This window comes from Lepisma saccharinum, chromosome 7 (assembly GCF_977018435.1).
Source record: "Lepisma saccharinum chromosome 7, izLepSacc3.1, whole genome shotgun sequence".
NCBI classification, from domain to species: domain Eukaryota; kingdom Metazoa; phylum Arthropoda; class Insecta; order Zygentoma; family Lepismatidae; genus Lepisma; species Lepisma saccharinum.
The window spans coordinates 79,714,399-79,720,856 of record NC_139235.1 but is presented as its reverse complement, the minus strand read 5'-3'; positions in this window follow the sequence as shown (position 1 = coordinate 79,720,856).

Here is a 6,458-nt window from a genome sequence, read left to right as displayed (position 1 = left end):
ATGTTAGTCTATACAATACTCTGAGCAATGAAGCTTGAGATGGGCCTAAAGAAGGTCTGTAAAGATGGAAAATATTGGATTGATCTTGCCCAGGATCGGGACAGATGGAAGGCTTGTTGCTGCAGCCATAAACCTTCGAGTTTAAGAAGACTAGATAGTTTTTACAATGATGATTCATAAATAGAATTGCAGTGGCGTGTCCAGGAAGTTAGTAATGGGGTCGGGATATGACCTAAAAGGCGAGGCTATACTTTAGTAAATCAGCCCTAATTTTCAATTTCTTTTACCTGGATTTCACTTTCACTGATGAAGGAAATCTTGGCCAAACAAATAGGGCAATGACTTACCAATCCAGTTAGATATCATTGAGTAACAATTCAAGTGGAAATAGTGAGCTTGTTATTAAAAAAAAAATTGCAGTACATGTTTCACGTATCAGATATAAAATTTACTGTCAAAATATCTTCGTAACAAAGAATATACTAAACATTGATATGATAGGTTTAAAAACAGCAATCAAACTACGTTTAAATAATTTGGTCCGTCGTCTGAAGTTAATCGTCTCACCAATTATTGCAAAATGTTCTGGTTTCAGTTCCAAATTAGAACATCTTGTCACATGGGGAAACCTTAATTGAAACCACTACTTGAACATTTGCATTTACAGTTCACCTTTTACATTATTTGAAAAGTGATTAATGCAGAATAAATATCTATTAGGTATATAACGATATCAACAGTGAAAATTGAAACATAAGATATGCACACAAGGGTCACACTCCTTCCAAATTTTCAGGTTTACTAAAAACTTTCAAGAATATTTTTGTTAATCACCTGGGACTTGGCTCGTTCTGCCATAACCCTCCCGATTATTAGATCCCAAGTTACACTTGAAAGTTCGTTTAGGAAGATAAAAGCCTGGAGGAGCATATCATGAATTGGAGGGTTTGCAGTATTTAAGGAAGTGACCTTTGTTCTAACGATAGACTTGTGACATTTGCTATTTGCATGAGGGATCCGGTTATAAACAAGTGTCAAGATGTTGCTAGTGAAAGAAATTTCAAATCTGAAACCTCACGACGAAAATAAAGATCTAGGAGATGGTTGATTTTGTTATTTTAAAATAAAAAAATATTTTAATGAAATTTATAATTTGGTAGTGTTTTGGGATGAAAGATTTTTTTAATGGAGAATTGAACGGTTTTCTAGATTTTCCCGTTTCAATTCTTGAAAATAACTAAAGGAACACATGAAATAAAAGCGAAATTGTGAGCATTTAAATGCAGGGCTTCAGTTTTAAAGTCCATTCGCTTTACATAAATCCTGGATTATTTCTTAAATGTGGAAATGTTATTTCGCAGAGACTCGTACATTTCGCATTTTGAAGTCTATTTCGTACATTAGTTCTAGGGTGTTCAGAGGTTGCTTTTATTTAAGTCTCACTGAATCAACTGAAGAAAATATTAAAAGTGTAATTTTATATTTGGCATGTGTAAAGATTCTAAACAGTAATGATCCAACATGTACAGGGTGGACCGAAATGTAGAACCGTTACCTATTTAGAATCTTTACACATGCAAAATATAAAATTGCACTTTTACAAAAATGATAACCGAACACGCAAGGTAACGGTTCTACATTTGGGTTACCTTTTCTGGGCCACCCTGTATATCATGCCTGTAATGCGTCCTGTTAAAATAATAAACAAAAAAAACTGCCCTTTTGCAAAATTTCACTATTTGACTTGGGTGCTTTTTCCAGAACACCCGAGAATTGTCTTTTTAAGCGTAAAATACTCTTTATTTTACGGCATATGTTCACATTTACTTTTTACGGCTATTAAATTGGATATAATTTTTTGTTTTTAAAAGTTTTCAAAGGCCGGACATTTATCTTAACTATTGTGATTTAGAAATTTACTACTTTGTTTTCATTGTTGTTTTCATAAGTCCTGAACCAAATAGGGTACAAGAACCATACTCAAGAATGGGGAAAATGCATGCTGTGAAGTAGGTTTTGAGGGCAGGGATTCAGTGATATCTGTAAGTTAGTGCAAGAGTCTTCATGGGTTTAGAAGTTGTGCATCCTATATGGTTGCTGAAGGTTAGTTTACTGTTAGAGAATGTATATGTACAGTGGGATCCATGAGTATTACCGTGCAAATTGTCCCAGCACCATGTTCGTGCACTTAATTCGACCCAATAAGACCTTTTAAGAATTATAAGAAAACTCAAAACAAGCTGTTGACAACTTCTGCACCAGCATATATAAAAATCCATTGCTTAAAAGCACATAGGATGTAAGAGAAAAAATAATGAAAAAAGTCATGGACAATTTGCAAGGTAATACTCATGGATCCCATTGTACAATCACAGACACTTCTGGGTTGTAATTATCTCATTGAAAGCCATTGTGGTAGCTACAATCCACAAGAGCACGTGGCGGTATTCCAGCAGAGAGGTGTTAATTTTTAAAAACCGATTTATAAGTGAAAAATAAAAAGGAACAACACGACAGAAAAATAATGGGAATGAAATATGTGTTGCAAACAGTAGCGAGATTGGGTGCCAAAACTAGGGGGGGGGGGGGGTGGCAAGGACAGTTTACTTTCTCTTGGTAGACAATGCTCTGCATGAAGAGGCCGTACGTAGTGCAGGTCAAAAGTGGCAAAAAGTTGAGTGTAACTACCCCTTCGTCCCCTAATTGCCGACACTGGTTGTAAACGTTGTAAACATAACTTTCAAAGAGTTATAATTAGGGAACGGAACTTTATGTGCCAAAAAACTCAGAAATATTTATTTTTTTGTGTCATAAATGTTGAAAATATGTGATAAAAACAGGAAAATATGTGACAAAAAAAAATTGGTAACAAATACAAAATATTACATACATTTTTAACACCTGAAATCAGTTTCTAAATGCTTACCTCTTAGTGAGCTATTGTTTAGAAAAGTTGCAGTGGATCAGCATAGTTTTTTCCAAATTCTCCATTGTAAATCTGTGACGATTATATCTAAAAAGCATCTTATATTGTGAGAAAGATCGCTCCACGTCACAAGAAACAATTATTGCATATTTAAGCACGAAATGTCACTAACGCTGAAGTTTTCCAAAGCTTCCTCTTTGTCACGTGCCAGTTTCGACGACACAATGAAGGTTGCAAGGAGGAATGGTTTCTCGGAATCGACGAGAGATGGCAGCACGCTATATAAAGAGGAGCAAAAAAAATTATAAAAAACTTAGAGCGGAGAAGAGGGATTATATATATTATAGTAAATTGAGAAATATATAAAATAAGAGTTCAAATACTATAAAAGAAATAAATAGAATGTTGTATATAGTAAATTAGTTCCGAATTGCTGTGTATGGACAATGAACGTGGTAAATCGCAAGGTTATTTTACAAGTTCTACACGTAAATGTACAATTTTAACAAGTGACCGCCAAATATGAACTACAGATACGTCATCAGGACACCGAAATTAGTAAGTAGGCGAAATTTTATAGAAATTTGAGAGTGGTCCGGTATTGTAAACTCATGCCGTAAATTAATATAATTAAGAATATGTCCGCATATGAAACGTTTAGGAACGTAATTAAGTAAGCGAACGAATTCAGAAATATAGTCTCTCTTTATTTTTCTGACGAGGAGAACATCGTCAGTGTTTTGGTTGTTTGTCCCCGGTGGCGCTGTTGTCAAATTAGACGCCCCGAAACACTTTACGGTTGCGCTCCTTTTTAGTCGCACTGGGCCATCGGTAGCGCTTGTTATTAGCGATCCTGGTTATTCCCCTTTGGTCGTTAAATAGGAGGTGGCGCTATTGTCAGGTTAGACGCCCCTAAAAATCCTTTATAGCTTTGGTTCAATTCTCTACAAGGAATGCAGCATAATGATCTGTCTATAATATTGAGAAGAGATATGGTAAAGAGAAATATTTGCGATAAATGAGAGAAATAAGACCTTTTCCAGTAGAATAGAAGAAATAAGAATTTGCTTTGGAAAGAATAAATAGAAGAATTTGTCGAGAATATAAGAATATCTCGTCGGAATATAGAAGATAATAAGAATTGCTGCTGAAAGAAGAAATAAGAATTGATATGAATAGAGGAAATAAGAAACAGCGATGAATAAAAGGGGATGACTATTTTTTGTAAATAGAAGAAAGAGATTGTCATAAAAGGTAGAAGAAAGAAAAAGGAGATTATCCTTTTACCAAAGAAAAGAAGTGGAAATTGAAGAAAGAAGAAGTCATTCATATATTTTGTCATAGAAGAAATTGATAAAAAAAGAAGAAGAAGCCTTTTCCATATTAAAAGAAGAAGAAGCCTTGTTGATAGTAAAAGAAGAAGAAGCCTTCTAAAAGAAGAAGAAGCCTTCTAAAAGAAGAAGAATCCTTTTAAAAGAAGAAGAAGCCTTTTAAAAGAAGAAGAAGCCCTTTAAAAGAAGAAGAAGCCTTTTCGATTATACATATATATATATATATTTTTGGATTTATGTTCTCTAGAATACTTGTGCTGGTGTTCTTTATGAAACGATTATTGTAGTTTTGCTCTCCTTTTTCTTCTATTGTTTTTGTATTGTTGGAATTATAATTTTTTTTTTTTTTTTTTTTTTTTTTTTTTTTTAATTGTTTAAAATATATATATATATATGTAAGCCTATTGTAATTGGAGCGAAAGCTCTGTTATAGGTGAAATAAATAAATAAATAAATAAATAAATAAATAAATATATATATTTTCTCTGTATTTTGTATAGTTCTCAGAATATAGATCCGCATTTAACTATATCCTCTTGGCTATAAAACGCTTTTTCATTTGGAATTCTCAAATAAAGAACCTATCCCCCTGAGATTAAGATATCTGTAGCCGTACCCACAAGGGGCGTAGTATCTTCCTCTACTTCACCTTCCAAAACACGTGCAGTTTGGCACAAAGTTGGAAAACCTTGGTTTTTCCCAAACATTTCTGTACATTTAGACATTAGCACTTGTGCGTTAGATCCAGTGGGGGTAATTTTTTTCCCCCAATAGGATCATAGGCGAGGCGCCAGAAGTCTGCCAGCGAGCGTGTTCAAAGACAAAACAAACCTAACATTCTCGATATGAAAGAGGTCCGGAGAATAAACATTTTTCCTTCGAGGATTCAATGAGCGATTTTATGTATTTAAAATGAAAATTCGCAAAATATGTATTTACATACGGAAAACTGGAAAATATGTGTTTTTATGTAAAATAAAATTCGCTGTGTTGACATATAAGGCTATGATCAGAATTTTGGCAAAAACGAGGGTCTTATCGCAGGAAAAAAATTCTTTACCTAAAGTTTCGTTCCCTAGTTATAATTGCCTATATATGGCGATAAATCTGAATACCTTTACTTATTTTTAAACTGCCCACCCTTAGCTGAGGTATTCAGCTGGTGACGTCATTCAACACAGGCGATTCGGGCCGACCATAGAGCGGGAAACTGTAGCTACCCTGTGGCGACTCCTGACTTTTTCGGAGTGTAGGAAGAAGTTATGGTAAACGGAGGAAGGTTTGAAAACTGTGTCCAATTACATTCACACGTATCGCTTATACTATCCTTTGTATTTAGAATGTTAGCTGAAGGTAGGGCAAGGGGCCCTTGCTCCTCACTTTGAACTATGAAATATTTAAATGTGAACTTATAAAAACCGACGAAAATATCATAAACGATATTTCAGATTTTTAAAGAATTTCAATTTTGTTTTCCCTCCCTGTCGGCGAGTGGGTTCACGATAACAAAAGGTTCTGCTTAAAATTATGCTAGGATTTATTATTAATTACTTTTTTCCGGATAATTGTAATTCTGCATCTACTTATCTAAAGTTTTGAACTTCTTGTTGAGTTGGTGTTTTAAGCCCACTTTATGCACAGTAAGGCTAATCGGGACTGGACCTACAGTTTAAAGAGGGATCCGAACCACTATAAGTCTCCACCGGGTATCGAACCCGGGACCCCTTGAATTACAAGGCGACGACGCAACCACTATGCCATCGGGGAAGCCCTGTTTTGAACTTTCGTAACAGTTACGTAATAGTATAAATTTTCCCCTACAATTCTTTAAAATTGTGCAACAAACAACATGGGTTCAACATAGAACTTAAAAAGGTTTGAGAAAATTGTTTGCCTCCAAATTTCCACCGATTTCCTACCACAAAGTCTCCTGACGAACTAAATCTGGCAGCATGAAGAAAATATAGAAGATGGGTCGTGCCATGGTTGTAAAAAAGCTTGACGCTGGATCGGATACTCCCTTTCGTTTGAAACATGTCCGCTGGCGAAGTAGAAATAAGATTGGACATAGTATTATTTCTATTTCCTGAAAACATATTCCATTGAATTCGATTTTTCCTCTCCCAGGGACTGGCGTTTGCAGATTTTTACCACTATGTCAAAAGCAGGGTGCTAAGTGCCAACAAAATATCAAACTATGT